The following is a 17,905-nucleotide window of genomic DNA, read 5'->3' as shown; positions in this document are numbered from 1 at the left end:
ACCATGTAACACTACGGCAATTTAACAGAAAACAGGCTAAACTTCTATTAGAAAACAAAAATTAAGCAAACCAAACTGAGGCTAACCTGGGTTCGTTAACAACATGATGGAAAACATCTGGAAGATATTACCCCAGATAGAAATATTAATTTCTCAACATGCAGGAACTAACTCCCCAGTTGGTAGAGGAAAACCATAAATTATTGTCCTGCGAACATCTCAACCTGACCACTAAAGAAATGAAAGACAAAACTTGTCTTATTTGCCCTGATTAGTCTTGCTTGTTTCTTCTAATATTTATTTGAAGGAAAAAAAAAAAAAAACACCCAAATTTATCCCCCCCCCCCCAAATATGCCTTTCTATGCTCAATTTTCTAAAACCATCTAACTGGTCCCAAAGTGACTGTGCCATTCTTTTCATAACATAATGGCTATCTGGAGACACTATGCGTTTCGGTTTAATTTCACGGTAATAGATCATTCATAATCATGCTCAAGAAGAAATTTACTGAAGAATTTTCACATTTGCTTTTTCGCCTGTACTTTGGATCTTCAAGAGGTTGATGCCATCAGGTAAATTGCCAAAAACTTTCTCAGTTGTGATATATGAAGGCCTTAAATGTATTTGAACATGTTTACAGTTCAAATAAAATAATGTAATGTGTTATTTTATGTTTAACAAGAATAATGGTTTTATCACTGAGGTATTTCTGAGCCTTTGTTCATGACTTATTCTGTCAAGTAATCTCTAAGGGGAAATAGGTATTTTTACTATACCAACGCTTTAATAAATTTTCTTGAGGCTAATTCATATACAACCTTATTGCACTCTTACTGGTCCTTAAAAGGGTCTGCAAAATGTGAGACGGGACAGATGTTACCCTCAGTATTTTTTCATGGTAAGAGTGTAATCTTAATCTACATAAGCCTCACTTATAAAAGTGACGTAAGAATACACCAGATATGACGGAAATGAAGAAAATAGCTTTGCTGTGCTGCTGCTGTAGTGCTTCATTGTTCTAGTAGCTTCTAGATCTTGTTGTCCTGTCTTTACAAAAATACTCCCTCTAGCAGAAAGAGAATAGCAGATTTCAGTATGATCTCCCCCGTTAAAGAAGCAGTTCCACTTTTTAAAGTATCATGTAACACAAGTTTGGTTTTTTTAAGGGTATTTATTAGCTATAACATTAATCCTGATTTTTGTCTCAGTGAGAAGAAAATTTGATGTTCTCATTAGAAAGTAAACCAAAATTAAATCAGAAGAAAAAGGAATGTTGATTGTCAAAGATTCTAGTGCTAGTGAGTAAACACAAGCAATACATATACATTTAAATTTCTACAAAGGCATTGAGGAAGACTATTTTATTCATGAGGAAGAATATTTACTAACACATTTGGGTAGGCACCCAAATTCAGAGTGAGAATACAGATACTCCTAAGTGAAAAAATACTGTACTTTATTATCATTTAGGTTCAAACAAAATCTTTTTTTTTTAAGATTTAAAACTATTCGAATTAGTATGAAGGTGCAATTTTTAGGTTACATTGTTCTCACTTCCAGGATAAAGTTCCATTTGTGAAAGTGCCCCTTACCCAGGGGACGTGTTATACACCCTCACAATTGCACATTAGGTGAGATCCCCCCTCATGCACTCCCTTCTTCTGCCATACGTCCACCTCTTTTTCCCCTCCTACTTCCCTCTACCCCTGAACTGGACTATAATAGTGTTTTATTGTTCTTATGAACATGTAATTGTTTATATATTCGTTTCATATTAGTATGGAGTACATTAGATATTTATTTTTCCACTATTGTGATACTTTACTAAGAAGAATTTATTTCATCTCCATCCAGGTAAATGTAAAAGATGTAAAAGTCTCCATCTTTTTAATGGCTGAATAATATTCCATGGTGTACATATACCACAGTTTGTTGATCCATTCATGGGTCGATGGGTGCTTAGATTGCCTCTACTACTTGGCAATTATGAATTGAGCTGCAACAAACATTCTAGTGCAAATGTCTTTGTGGTAAAATGATTTTTGTTCTTCTGGGTAGATACCTAATAATGGGATTGAAGGGTTAAATGGAAGGTCTACTTTTAGATCTTTGAGGATCCTCCATACTGCTTTCCAAAAAGGCTGTATTAGTTTGCAATCCCACAAGCAATGTAGAAGTGTTCCCTTCTCTCCAAATCCACACCAGCATCTGGTGTTTTGGGACTTTGTGATGTGGTCTAATCTTGCTGGGGTTAGGTGATATCTTAGAGTGGTTTTGACTTGCATTTCTTTGATGATTAAAGACAAGAAGCATTTTTTCATGTGTTTGTTGGAAGAGATAAATATTCTTAACAAGCAAATAAAGAATTCAACCATTGTGTTCTTTCCTCTTCAACTGATTTAGCTTTTGTAACAAAGTTTTTAGTAATCTAAAAAGCCTTTTATGGCTCTAAATAAGCTACAATTATATGAACAACACTATTTAATTGGCATGCATTCAGTGCATGGCTCTATAATGGGAATTTTCATTAATTAAAATAGATGGAAATACAAAAGCATTAGCAGTAAACAATTTAAGGAATCGAGAATCTAATTTGCCTATTGCACAACAAGGAGAAACAGCTTGAAGTTATGTGAATAATTTTGGCTTGCATAGGAACTATGTATTTATCTAATAGCTTCAGGTTGCATTTCACAAATATGGGCTGACACTTTATAGGTGATTGGGTATCATCAGTGAACAACATAGAAAAAGATCCCTGTCCTTTTGAAGGTGACATTCTAGAAGAGGAGGCAGATAATGTACAAGACACAGTATGTAAGTACATCATGTATCAGAAGATGATAAGTGATCTGTGGAATAAAAAAGAAATTGTAGGGTAAGGTAAAGTGGTGGTTGGAGACAGGGATGAAGTACAGTTTTAACTAAGGTGGTCTGAGTGGGCCTCATTAAGAAGGTGATGTTTGAGCAAAGACTTTAAACAGGTGACAGTGTGAGCTTTGTGGGTATTTGGAAGAAAGAACATTCCAGGTAGAGAAAACAGCCAGGACAAATGCCTTAAAGCTAGGCTAGTGCCTGTAGCTCAAAGGGCTAAGGTGCCAGCCACATACACCAAAGCTGGCGGGTTCGAATCCAGCCAGGGCCCGTCAAACAACAATGACAAGTACAAACAAAAAATAGCCAGGCTTTGTGGTGGGCACCTGTAGTCCCAGCTGCTAGGGAGGCTAAGGCAAGAGGATTGCTTAAGCCCAGGAGTTGAAGGTTGCTGTGAGCTGTGATGGCACAGCACTCTACTGAGGGCAACAGCTTGAGGCTCTGTCTGAAAAAAGAAAAAAAAAAAAAAGGCTTAAGGCTAGAGGTTTCTGGTATGTTAAAACCTAAAGTAGAAGTAAAGGGGAGATTATTAGAGAAAAAAAATCTATAAGGTAAGAGGCCCTTTGTTTACAAAGGTAAAGGAGATAATAAAAGTGAGTCTTTTTGGTAGGGCTCCTTGTTCAGAAGAGGGTGGGGGGGAGTTCTGTTAAAGGCACTAAAAAATAAAACTTTTTCCCTTAAAAATATTTTGGTACTTTAAATAAGTGTAATTTATAATTAAAGGAATAATATTAATACATGAGTAAGAATAAACTTTCAAATTGCAAACATAAAATATGTTGGTATTGTAATTTTATATAATCCAAAAATTAATAATACTTTATTTGTATTTTATGATTGATCATATAAATTTTCTGGCTTACTTTTCTACATATTCAATATTTTGATCATCAGAATTTGTATTTTTAGCAACTTCATTTCCAACTGATACAACTAAAAGCAAAGTCAGTCACTTTTGGTAAATGCAAGATCACAAATCATTTTTGATAATTTTTAATTTTAGAAAGGATCTTTCTGTTGATGGAAATATTACCAAAGCTAAGAGTATTCTATACACTGTGACAATGTTGAGATAATTTTCTGATAAATTGTTTCAAAATATAAATTTAGTATATCTAAGCTGATGATTCTTGCAAAATAATTTTCTAAAAAGATTTAACCACGTAATTCTACAAGCAAATAAGTTTCATATTAATTTGAATTTAATTTTAAATGTAAATACACAGAATACATTTTATTGTTTCCTTTGATGTTTCCTGTAACTTGTGGAGATTGAACAAGAAATACATAATTCAAAACACCTGTTTATACATTTCATCACTGCATTTACAATTACAAGGAAAAATTAATTTTAAAATTATTTCCTCACTAATAATTTGTTTGTCTCTAGTTTTATATGAAAATGGTGTTCTTTTCCTTTGAATGTGATCATTTTTAAACTTAATTTCTATTTCTCAGCCTAAGATATTTGCTTTATTAAGTTGCAGCAGTTTTTAAAACTGAAAAGTCTAAAAGTCTAAACTCTGAAAAATTTTAATAAACTTGATATATTTTATTGCAATGTCAATATGCACACTTTTTTTTTCTTTTTCTTTTCTTTTTTTTTGAGGCAGAGTCTCACTATGTTGCCCTGGGTAGAGTGCTGTGACGTCACAGCTCACAGCAACCTCAAATTCTTGGGCTTAAACAATTCTCTTGCCTCAGCCTTCTGAGTAGCTGGGACTACAGGCGCCCGCCACAACGCCCGGCTATTTTTTGGTTGCAGTTGTTGTTTGGCAGGCCCGGGCTGGATTTGAACCCACCAGCACTGGTGTATGTGGCTGGCGCCCTAGCCGCTGAGCTACAGACGCCGAGCCTCAGTATACACACTTTAATTTTGTAACAATTTGCTAACAAATTTGCTGCCTGAGTGCCAGAAATTTCTATCCAGGTGCTTAGACAAAAGAATCCTCAGGTGCTCGGGACGTAGGGGACAACAGCCTTCCAGACAGAGCCTGGTGCTGCCCCCAGGGGAAGTCCGGCTCTCTGTCGTGGCCACACTGCCACTTTGCCCATGCTATCATATTTGCTATCACAAATATGGGTCCAGGTCCCAGCACGCCCAGCCCGCGGGGAGCCCGGGGTGTCCTGGACTGCTGTGATCTGCGCATGCGCTCAGCAGGCCGCATGCTGATGTACGGCACTGCCTTCTGTGCCCGAGCCTGCGTGCACAGACGGGGGTGGGACCACGACGACATGCATGCAGTTCCCTAGGGCTCTGCTCAGGCCTATGCCCCATTGTCTCACTGGACTTCACTCAAAAAACACATGTTCAAAGATAAAATCGTTGAGAATGTCAAGAAGGCAACAGCTGAGGCTTCAACCCAGCGTGGGGGTCTTTTGAGTGCAGGGCCACATGCAACGGTACAGGGCCCAGGAGGAGGCAGCTGCTCCTCCCCCCTGGCAAGAAGCTGGCCTGGTCTCTGAGGCAAATGTGGAGCCACTGAAGGGTCTGAGCAGAGGATACAACCTATACCTCACTTGGAGTCATCTTCATTAGTTGAAGATGAAGGTAGATTTTACATTTCATGCTGGAGAACTAGGCTCAATAAAATCCTCTGATTCAAGCACTAAGCTTGATTTCTACAATTATCATTTTGCTGTGGACATTCACTGTGAACTCAGAAATAATTTCCAAACCAACATTTGGTATAAACAAAGTAGATCAAATCTAAGAATAAAATGTGGCTTGGATGTAATTAGATGCATTTGGTGTAATGAACAAAAAATGACAAGAAGAAAGGTAACTGTAAGAATACCCGGGCATACAGACACAGGGATTTCCTCCAGGCCTGCAGGTATCTTAGGACCCTTCTGGTCCACCTTTGTCTAGGTTATAGCCTTTGCTGACTCCTAACTGTGATTCCCTTGTCTCCAAAAACCCCTCCAAATTCTCATTCTCTACCTAACAGCCTTTCAGCTTCTGTTCCTGCTGCCAGCAGCCTGATTTGTTCTGACTTTCCCCATTCACCTCACCAAGAGAGAGTCTGATGGCCTGGTCATTTCTCTTTGGCTAATACTTCTAGCCCCAGATTGACCACCTAAGTTATAGGAAGCCCTTGCACTGCCGCGCTTGACTCAGATTCCTTCAGGCACGGCCACGGCTATCACAAGGTTATAGCATGGCTCCCATTGGCTCCCATTGGAAACTGTGGTTGTTTTTCCCTTATCAGAAGCTGCAAGGATGGTACGCTAACACTCGGAAATGTTAGCTGAATAAATTTCCACATATCTAATCTAATTATTTTTCTCTGAGAATAGCCACTCTGGATGAAGACATTTGCGGGACAAAAGAAGAAATGTCATTTGGAGCACATGAAAATTTGAGAGTATGGGAGAAGGACACAACAACTAATGGACCATTCAGAGACCATGGACGTCTGGAGCTCAGCAGGAGAAAACTCAGGAGGTGAGCAGTAAAAGGGAAAGTCATCCTTCACTGCTCATCCACACCTACCCTCCCCCCACTGACCAAGATAAAACAGACATCTCAATTTTGCCTATTTATAATGCCAGGAAGAAAGATTTAATACTGTAGAATCTTCCTAAAAAGTCACACAGGTGGGCACAGTAGCTCAAGCCTGTAATCCCAGAACTTTTGGAGGCCAAGGCAGGAGGATTGCTTCAAGCTAGGAGACTAGCCTTGGCAAAATAGTGACACTCTGTCTCTACAAAAATAATAGTAAAAACTATTAGCTAGGAGTGGTGGTGCCAGGTTATACTCCCAGCTACTCAGCAGACTAAGGCAGAAAGATCACTTGAGGCTTGGCGCCCGTAGCACAGTGGTTAAGGCGCCAGCCACATGCACTGAGGCTGTGGGGTTCAAACCTACCCTGGGCCAGCTAAACACCAATGACAACTGCAACAAAAAAATAGCTGGGCATTGTGGCGGGCACCTGTAGTCCCAGCTACTTGGGAGGCTGAGGCAAGAGAATCGCTTAAGCCTAAAAGTTTGAGGTTGCTATGAGCTGTGATGCCACAGCACTCTACGGAGGGCAACATAGTGAAACTCTGTCTCAAAAAAAAAAAAAAAAAGAAAGAAAGATTACTTGAGCCCAGGTGTTCAAGGTTGCAGTGAGCTATGAGTGCACCACTCTGGACAACAGAGTGAGACCCTGTCTCTGAAAACAAACAAAACCCCCAAAACATTCTAATAGAATTAGGACTGAAAAATGTCCACTGATTCAGTGACATGAACATCACTGGTGAACTACCTTTCAGTGAAAGTGAATGCAATACATAAATGCTGGGTGTGAGAAAGCAATTTAAGAATCAAAGGACTATGAAAGGAAGGTCGATTCTATTTCAGCTCTACAGCCTAATTACTGTGTGACCCTGCAGAAACCAATGAAAAGCTAAGACCCCAGTTTTCTCATCTAAAATGGGAATGATAATGCCTATTGACCAACTGCATTATTGTAAAAATTAAGTGAAATTACATATTCAAAGGTGCTCTAAAATTGGAAAAGTTCTATACAAAATAAAATGTTTTCTTGGTGTTACCAAATACAATAAGGAATTTTGTTTCTGTTATTTAGCAAGAAGTATATTAAAAGTTCTGACCAAAAACACATGGCAAAGGATAAAAATAATGCTCAAATTCACCGAGAATGACAGAAAATCTGCTAAAAGAGCTGTGCTTCAAGCAAGGGAACTTACAAATGAAGATATTTAGATCTGCAAGTGATAAAGGATGAGATAAATTTACTGCAGTAGTTTCCCCAGCAATTTAAACAACGTATTTTAAGTATGTGCTGTGCTTTTGCCAATTATAAATTCAAATAACTGCAGCAAAAATCTTGCTAGTTCTAATCAATTACTTCACATTTTTGTAGGAAGGATTCTCCAGGAAGCTTTACATTCTATTTGCTTTGTTTGTGTATCATTCCTTTGGAGGACATTAAGTTGAATAATAATAACTAGAAATGTCTTTGGATCATTTGTAAATACATCTTCAAGTCCTGAAATAAAGAAGCAAGGTAAAATTGGAAACTTGAGCTTCAGGAGAAACCAAATCTAAAAACAATTAAGGGGAGAAAGTCTACAAAGGAAAACATAACTTGGTGAAATCCTGAATTTGAATGAAAAATCCTTTTCTATAAAAATGTTGGTGGAGAGCCAAAAACTACATGATAGCTAATACCTACAGAGTATATACTATGTACAGGGGCATGTGATTTTCATGTAAAATTCATTTTATTATTACAGCAAATGAGGTTGGTAGTACAGTAACATTTTCTCCCTTTAAAGATAAAAAAATTGAGGCCAGGCCTGGTGACTCATTCCTGTAATCCCAGAACTTTGAAAGACTCAGAGTGGGAACTGCTTGAGCCCAAGAGTTCAAGACTAGGCTGGGCAACAGAGCAAGACATCATCTCTACAAAAAAAAAAAATTAAATAAATAAAATAAAAACTTAGCCCTAGCTATTTGGGAGTCTGAGGCAAGAGGATTGCTTGAGCCCTGGAATTTGAGCCTTCAGATTCCTCAAATTGTGCCACCTCACTCTAGCCTGGATGACAGAGCAAGATCTTGTCTCCCCAAAAAATAAAAATAAAAAATAAAAAACCGAGACACAGAAAGATTAAGTGACTTGCCCAAGGCCACGTGGCTAGTAAATATTAAAGTTGGAATCTTTATTCCATGCTTATATGGCTCCAAAATCCATAGTCTTTACCAATGTGTTAGACAGTTTCCCACAATTATTTTTTTAGAGAAAATGTTTCACTTCCTAAAAAATAGTATCAATCTGTTAAGTACCTTAGTCCAAATAGTTTCTAATTTCTCTGCTATTCTGTCATCCTCCCATGAATGTTAACAATAGCATACTAAACCAAGAGTGAGTCCCTTCTGAAAATAGAGCCTTGTGCTGCCACACAGGTCCTCACGTACATGATGCTGGCCCTGGCTTTGGGAGAAGGTGCTTTAATTTATTTTCAAAATTATGTGAGATGTAGATTATAAACAAATAAATATCAATCTCAGAATTGTAAAGTTGTTTTGTCACTTCTCAGATCTCTGAGAAAGACATCGTTAACAATAAATACCACGAATACCCTCTGTCCCTGCCTCAATCACTTCCCAACCAACCTGTGTCAAGCTTTATGCCTGGGTGAGTGAATCTCAAACTTTGGTGTGCATCAGAATCACTCGGAAGGCTTGTTAAAATACAGATTGCTCTGATTCAGTAGGTCCTGGTGAGGCCTGAGAACCTGCATTTCTAACAAGTTCCCAGGTAATACTGATGATGCTGGCTCATGAACTGCATTTGGAGAACCACTGTCCTAGATTAAAAAAAAAAAAAAAAAAAAAAAAAAAAAAAGCAGCTATCGATGGTGTTATTTTAGATTCATTAAAAAGGCTTCTGTCCAAAAAGAACTTTAGAGAGGAAACAAATAAAACTCCTTTCCAAGAAATAAAGCCCATCACTATGCATTTAGCAAGAAAAGGAAGGCTGCCAGCCCCTAAAGGGCACTGCTTTCCCTGCCGACTCTCTTTCACTCAACAAAAATTCCTTGGATATCTGATATATACCTGATACTGACCTAGGAGCTGGGAATACTACGTGTACAGACGGTCCTCACCTCCACACAGTTTTCATTTGAGCAGGCAAAGGGAGATAATAAACAAATTTAACAAGTAAATGCTGAGTATAGTAAGTTAGTTGGTCATACTTGCTATAAAGAAAAATAGGGTGAGAGTGGGCGAGGGCTGCTATTTTACACAGTGTGGTAGGGTACGATCTCGCTGGGGAGCCGTGGGACAGAGACCTGGAGGACAGGAAGGTACAGGCCGAGCAGACCAGAGGACGAGGGAGAGTAACAAGTGCAAAGGCCCCGGGCGGGGAACACGCTCGCTGTGTCCCTTAAAAACAAAAATAAATATTGATAACACAGGGCTCTAGGCAAAAAAAAAAAAAATAGTGTTTGTAATTATTTGTGACTGAGCAGAGTCTCCTGCTATCTTCAAGAATGAATGGACAAAATGATAGTGGGTATGTGAACTTCAGAGTATCAGTTAGGAACGAGGAGAGCGCCCATCAATACTCAGCACACAGAGTAACGTCTGTTCTCCCTTGTGGTATCACAATGTTTTGAGGACCCAATCTCACTTAAAGATACAGATCACAATGGTTTGTGTTTTCTTTTTGATTTTTGTTTCACTCTGCTTTGTTGTCAGAGTAATTGCTGAAGACAGAAGCCCAGAACTTTTCAGGCTATAACTGGCAGACATGTGGGTGTATTGTAGCAGAAGTGGCAGCGCACCACTCCTGTCTGCTCGTGCTGAACGCTTCTTTCTGCACGCTCCTCTGGGTCCCTGCCCACACACTTTCCCTGAGGTGCTTCTCCTACAGGGGCTGAGTTAATTCATGTATAGGTGAGGCTGGAAGTGCCAGGGTGTTAACACAGGTAGCCCTCAATCAGTGTCATGGACATATTTAAGTGCCCCAACTTCTTTGCCCCTGGGGTGGGATAACTCTGAGGCATGTTCTTAGCTGTCCCCCCAGAGGGTACCAGTGAGCTCGAGCCCCAGTTGCTTATAGTAGTAACCTGCCCTTTAACATACTCAACAGTAGCTTCCTCTCCTTCCCTTTCTAACTTCCTCAGTCTACTACTGGCGCTCCCAGACTCACCTCCCAAACAAACCCTTAATGCTTTCACTGGAATCCTCATCTCAGGGTTTGCTTCCAGAGGACACCAGCCTCAGACACATATTTTCATGCTAAATTCGAGTCACACTGCTTATGTCAGTGTATCTCTGATCCGCTGGTCAGTATCTTTTACTGTCTTAGAAAAATGCCAGAGAATTTCATATTTTGCCACTGGCTCAGTCATTCTCATCACACGTACATGTTCTGTCAGAGAACTCCCATTTCCTATAATCAAATAGCTTCGTAGAGCTTTTTTTTTTTTTTTTCAGGCCTTCTTTTCTCTGTAAGTATTTTATCAAAAATTGAAAATAGCTTTAACTTGTAGTCACTGTGAACATGATGGTGTCATGCAATTTCTTGCTCAATTATTTTAAGAAGAGACCCCCAGGTTTCGACTCATTTGTTTACCTACAATAATAAAATCTGTATTTGAAATGGGCATCTTTAATACAATCTATGCCTGTTAGATCAAATTCTAGATCAATTCACTAGCTGTAGATGGAGTGACAATATCATCCCTTTCCGTGTTCCTTGGTGGAACATCTCAAGGTCATCATCTTGTATGTACATGGTTTTAAGCTGGTACGTTAACTTTTTTTCTATGACCACAAAGCCATGTTCTCAGTTTAAAATATAAGTCAAAATGTGTTATGCTTAAATGTTTAAAGAATAATAGTAGAATCACAAAATAGTAAAATTTACAAAAGTAAAATAATGTTATCAGAAAATTCAGTGTCGCAGGAAGTGAAGCCAAGTACAGGTATGTATTTATGAACACAAGCGCACTTGTGGCCAGAAGTTGAGTGGATCTGAGGGGACCAATGGGTTTTTGTACAATTCAGTGGTGACCATCATTTTCTGCTTAAAAGCCAACTTTAGAAGAAAAAAAAATGTCACTGCAGGCAAGTTTTCTAAACTTCAAATGGGATTAGCTTTATGAGTCCCATGAGGGAGAAGTTCTACTGTAATTCTACCTAATTCACTCAATAGGAAAACATCATAGAACAAATAACCCTAAACTTTTCATGTCTGGGAATATTAATGTTTCATTTTGAAATAATTATAAGTTTATAGAAGGTGGCACAGAGAGCGTGGAGTGGTTCTGTGTACCCTTCACCAGTTTTCCCCTATAGCTACACATTCCATGATTGTAGTACATCTTCAAAACCAGGAAACTGACACGGGTGCGATGTCTATGCCATTTCATCACATGTGTAGAGTTGGGTAACCACCACTGCAATCAAAATACAGATCTATTCTACCTCCACTGAGATCTCCTGGTGTTGACATTTGGTCGGTTTGAACGAAGTATAGAAATTTTACTTTCCTTTAAGTAATCTTCTCCTTAAAACCCATAGGGGGTGGGGGCCTGGGTTTTCCCACGGTATGTGGATGGAGTAGGGCAGCTCATGTCTAAAAGTTCTCTGCTGCCCCTTTCCTGGTTCTCTGGCTGCAGACAGCAGACTCATCTTGAAGCTTTTATTGGAGCAATTGTTGTTTCTGGGTTGCCAGCTTCTCCAGCATCGAATCTGAGATATATGAGGGGGAAAAAACAACACAGGCAAACTACCACTGTGTCCTGGGGTCCCTAGCTAGTCTGCTCCTTCTCTCCCCATTTCAGAGTCTTCTTATGTTTCTTTTAATATAATTTCCAGAGTTTTAGTGTACTTAGTGAAAGGAATAACCAGAAGCCACTGGGCATATTTTGAAAGTGCAAAGAAAATAAAGATTTCTAATTTTTTGCCTCTTATCTGAATAGGTAATTGAAGTTCATGAAGGAAATTCATGTGCATTGTTTCTTTTTATCCTCAAAACAACTTTGTAAGCTTGGTGTCCTTTGGATCTCCCTTTCTCAGAAGGGATAACTGATTTAGAATTGCTACATCTGACCCAGAGTCACATAGTGACTTGGTCATGAGATCTGGGGCCAGAAGTAAACTATCCCACCCAATACCACACATTTTGAGTCACACAAAGTAAAAGCATGAATAAACAGAAGTGAATTGTAAGTTATTTAAAAATACTTTTTTGTGAGTCTTCTTCTCCTCCATTCTGGTCTCCTTGTCATGAAGATACAGGATTTCTCCTTTGGTGGAATTAGCAGGACTGGACGTACTATGCAACCCACAGCATCATCACCAAAACCTGCTTCCTAAAGAGCAGCAGGTGAGAGCCCTGCTGGGCCTGGGCCCTGGTCCCACCAAGAGTATGACACTGTCCCTCCCGTGAGAACATCTCCCCATTGAGTCCTGGTCTCCTACCAGCCACAACTCTCTGAACATATCCTTCTCTTTGTCTGAGATGAAAGCCTGGGAGCTTCATTTTTTTTCCTTCACCCTCTTATTAGTATAAATTAAAAGGCTGCTCTTGTTCATCATTGGTTAGTTCAAAGGTTAAAGAGTGATGGCTCACAAGGCAACTAAAAGCTTTCCGAAAACCAACCTCACTGGCCTCGGTGTAGCATATACGAGGTCCTTTAGCTGTCCAGCACCAGCTGCGGGGCCTGTGTCATGGCAGAACCAGTCCTCCTGTACTCATTTTGGCCAAACCACTATGTTCCTCCAAAACACCAAATATCCGAATCTTTCCAAAATCACTCACTGCGCATAAATCACATTTCCTATACCTCAAACTTTCAGGTAAAACATAGATTGGCTGTACTGGAAAACTGGAATTTGTGGCTATGTGGTAAGACCTCATAAAAGTCTAGACATCAAAGTTTTCTGCCCTAAATCTTTAAGTGAAATTGACACTCCAGGAATGACGTACCATGTTAGCATATGGCATCAGGTGTTTTCTGGTAGACCAGCACAAGTTCCAGAGATTGATATACGACAGTTTGAGAGACATAACACCAGGTAAAATAACAAAACTCTGACTCAAACAGTACAAAAGCAGTTCATGTAACCAAAACATATATCCTATGAACCCTCACAATATTCTGAAATTTAAAAAGACAAAACAACAAACTACTCTTTTACTGCAATACTATAGACATTGTAGAGTTAGTAAATTTTATCTTTACAAAAACTCATCCAAATATCAATAAGCAAAATTCATGTGATAAAACGGTGTTTTTACATGTTACAAATAAACACAGGATATATTTCAGAAAACCCTGAGTTCACAACAGGCAGCATGATGAAGTATTTCCTAATGGAGATTTACTAAGTAATAAATGAGTACAAAGATTCTTTTACTTAATTTCCAGTGATACAAAATTAAACATTTATAGCTTCTCTCCATTTATACAGTCCAATGTGGTCATACAGCATATCAATGATTTGGACTAAGTGGGGAAGGATAAGTCTAAATTAGTGAGAGTTCTAAATTACACAATTTTTTAATTAAATCATAACTATGTACACTAATGCATTTATGGGGTACACTGTGCTGATTTTATATACAATTTAGAATGCTTACATCAAGCTGGTTAACATAGCCTTCACCTCACTTAATTATTTGTTGTGTTAAGACATTCATACTCTACTCGTAATAGATTTGACACGTACCCTTGCATTGTGCACAGTAGGTAACGTCCCACTAATTACCTTCCCTCACATGGCCTCCCCCCCACCCCCACCTTCCTCTTCCCTCCTTCACTCTGGGCTATAATTGTGTTTTATCATGTGTATTTATACAGTTTGAGAGACATAACATAAAATGTGGTTTCATATATATTTCAATATATATGACACTCAGTACTATTATGAAATAGTAGAACTGAGTACATTGGATACTTTTTCTTCCAATCTAAGTTACACAATTTTGGAAAGAAATGTGATTAATTTCATTTAGCTTTAATTGCATACAGCAACCAGAATTAAGTTACAATATGTTAGCCCAGCAGAATAACTTTAAAGGGAATGTTTATTTTATGTTGGGAATGTGTTCCTGAAGGCTACAGCTTCCCTTCAAAGTCCTTCTAAATTATATAATTCTTTAAAAATTGATTTGCAATTTATGGGGATAAATATTACTTCAAATAGTATGCATAAGTGACACTTTATTAGTATTTTATGTTTTATCATTTCAAAGTCACACAATTTAAGTTTGCATAAACTATGAACATACTATATATGACATATTTAAAGTCAATAAAAAAGTGATTTTCTCCTGAGGCTCTTAATTAATAAGTTAAGTTGCTTAATAACCCTCTCCTTCAGAGATGAATTAAAGGAAAATGTAAATCTACCCCATCAGTCTATTCACTGTTGCAGCACACATTTCTGCAGCCTAGAAGATTGGGCCAGGGGCAGCAACCAGCCCCTTACACACCAGAGGAATGAGGGCCTCGTGCCTAGCAGATTGGCACCCTATGCCCACAGCACATGCCTTCCCTTCTCCACTGTCTCATGAGGGTGGACCACAGTGAATAGAAAGTGCATGTTCAAGCAGACAGGGGAAACCTCAAATAATAGATATGAGCCCACCTCCAAGAATCACCAAACAAGGGAGAAAAATCTGTACCAGGAAAGCAAGGCACCAAATTCACCAGCAAAAAAACATGCACCTTAAGAAAAATTGGATAGAAAAAAGTCCAATGTTTCAAAAGAAAATAAAAATTATGTTCAGATACAAAGGGAGGACATCATTTATTCATAAACAAAAATAGACTTTAAATAAAAAATAAAATTAAAAACATAGAGGTAAGCAATAAAGCAGAATGCATTATGACTGAAAAGGAAATTCCCATGCTGGAAGCTTGAGCTGACAAATTCTTCCAGATCTCAGAACTAAAGGGCAAAGAAATGGGAACTATGTATCAACAATTATAATGTTTTAAGGATAGAAGTGGTACTTCTAGAACTTCCAGTTCCAGAAGGAAAGAACAGATATGTTAGAGATAAGGAAATTAAATTTTTGGTTATCAAAGATATTACCAAGGTGATGCTTGAAGTTGAATATAGGAGCTTTCAGATTGCAACAGCTGAATGGGAGATAAGAATACACGAAAAAAAAAATCTGTCCTAAACTCATTGATAGGAAATCTCATAAAAACAAAGAAAAAGAAAAAATCCTAAAAACATCTAGAAAAACTAGGATTTCTGAAAAGAAGTAAGAATCAGACTGGCACTGACATATTTCAAGAAGACTGCAAACAAAAACGCAAGGGAGCAGTATCTTCACAATATGAAAGAATTGTTAACATAGAATTCTATAGCCAGTCAAATGCCACTGAACTGTGAAGAGAAATGAAAGGCTTCACAAAGTTTCCCAGTCTTGAACTTTCTCTAAAATGTTATTAGAATGTGATTACCAAAAAGGAATCTAAGTTATAGATATAAGCACAAGAAACATCAATGAACAAAGCAATAGGTATAACTTGGAGCTAAATTTAAATAAGTGTTGATAAAAATGATTAATAAGAAACCAGAAGAAAATACAGTTGATCTCTACCCTGGAAGTTGTATGGGAATAGGAGAAGCCAGGTGAAAGTATGCTAAGGTTCTTGACTAGAGACAACAAAGAGGAGATGAGAGAAAAGGAAGGTGAGAGAGAGAAATTTCAGATATTAAGGCAAATACAAATGTTTAAATATCTGAATTTAAACTAGAGGTGTTGAAGTACAATGGTCAACTTGAGGGAGAAAATGGAAGCAGCGAGAACGACAATGAAGAACACAGTAAAACCAATGAAAAGCAAGAAAGGAAAAAAATAGAAAGTATAATAGATGGAAAAAATTGCCAGATGTGGTGGTGTACGCCTGTACTCCCAGCTATGTGGGAGGCTGAGGCCGGAGGCTGAGGCAGGAGGCTTACTGGCGTCCAGGAGTTCCAGGCTGTACTGCACTATGTCCATCGAGTGTCTGCAGTAAGTTCAGCATCAATATGGTGGCTTTGTGGGAGCGGGGAGCCACCAGGTTGCTCAAGGAGGGGTGAACCAGCCCAGGTGGGAAATACATGGAAAAAATTAAGTAAGTTGGAGGAATAACTCCAAATATTGTTACGGTAAACACAATAAACATAAACAGGTTAAAGTTACCAAGTAAAGATCAAGGAGTCTGGGTTTGTCTAAAAAGGTAAAAGAAGCTATATTTTATTTTCTGAGCCCATCCTTAAAAACAAAATGTCACAAGGCAGCTGAACTAAGACATAGAGAAAGATAAACCAGACAAAGGTTAACAGAAGGCAAATAACAGCAAAACTAATTTTTTTTGGGGGGGGGAGTAATAAAAAGGACAAAGAGAATATTTCCTGTTGATAAAAGATAAGACCCACTAGGACTAACTTGAGCTTCTTGGATAAAAATGCTCTTGTCTATCATTTTTTAAATCTTTCTTCCTCAAGTCAGTGAACAAAACAAAGCCTCTGCCTTCATGGAACTTTTGTTCTAATGGATACAGACAGACACAAAACCTTGTGAGTAATCAAACCACACAGCATGTCAGGTGGTAATAAGTGCTAAAAGAAACAAAGTAAAATATTAATGAGTAAAAGGGGCAATTTTAAGTAGGTCAGTAAAGGAAGGCTTCATGGAGAAAGTGGCATATGAGCAGGAACTTCAAGTTGCCGAGGAAGCAACTATGTGGATTTCTCAGGGAAGAGACTTCCAGGGAGAGGAAACAGCAAGAACAAATGGCCCCTGTGAACAATGCAAGTCAATTAGCTGAGAAGGCATGGCTAGTAAGCACACTCAGGAGAGGGTCCCAAGTGCAGAAAGTGTTTAGAGGAGTACAGAGTAATTAGCTATGTTAGAACAGTGGATACCCCATATAACATGAAAACTGAGAAATGATCATTACTAAATTTAGCAAATAAAAGTCTTAGCTGACTTTGACAAAAACAATTTTAATGGAGCAGAGGAGACCAAAAGCTGATAAGAACAGGGTTCAAGAGAGGACGTGAAGTAATAAATAAAGCCAATCATGTCACAGAAATTTTCTATGAAGAAAAGCTGAGGAAAATGGCAGTAGGTGGAGGGGAAAGTAGGATCAAGATGAGAGAGAGAGTCAGTAATGGGAGGAAGACCCAGGCATCCAGGAAACAGAAACCTAGGCTCCCTCCCCAGATGACTTTAGGATGTTGCAAAATAAAACATGAGGCCAGCTATCTGAAAAATGACATAACCCAAATTATTACTAAAAGGAAGAAAACCTTAGACATGTTCCACATCCAATCAAGGAGACCTGAATGTAATCAAAGAGGTGTTCCTGCATTATGATTATAACCACAATAGTTTAAGGCTACTTGATTGTAATTTACCTCATGAAAGAAGACTATATTAAGAGAGAAAGGTTTGCTTTGAGTAGGATTCGTAAAAGAGGAGTTTGAGAGATAAAATGTGCCACTGTGTTTTTAGCAATGTCCATTAAAAAGGGTATACTGATTAGTGGACCTGA

The 17,905-nt window shown here is 38.4% G+C and overlaps 1 protein-coding gene across 1 annotated transcript in view; it reads right to left on the bottom strand.

The window, feature by feature from the left end:
• KIF6 (kinesin family member 6) overlaps window positions 1-17,905 on the bottom strand; it is a 344,907-nt gene that overhangs the window by 322,890 nt on the left and 4,112 nt on the right. The gene's annotated exons all lie outside the window — the stretch shown is intronic.

This window comes from Nycticebus coucang, chromosome 9, assembly GCF_027406575.1.
Source record: "Nycticebus coucang isolate mNycCou1 chromosome 9, mNycCou1.pri, whole genome shotgun sequence".
Taxonomy (NCBI): Eukaryota; Metazoa; Chordata; class Mammalia; order Primates; family Lorisidae; genus Nycticebus; species Nycticebus coucang.
This window is presented reverse-complemented; position numbering and strand designations above follow the sequence as displayed.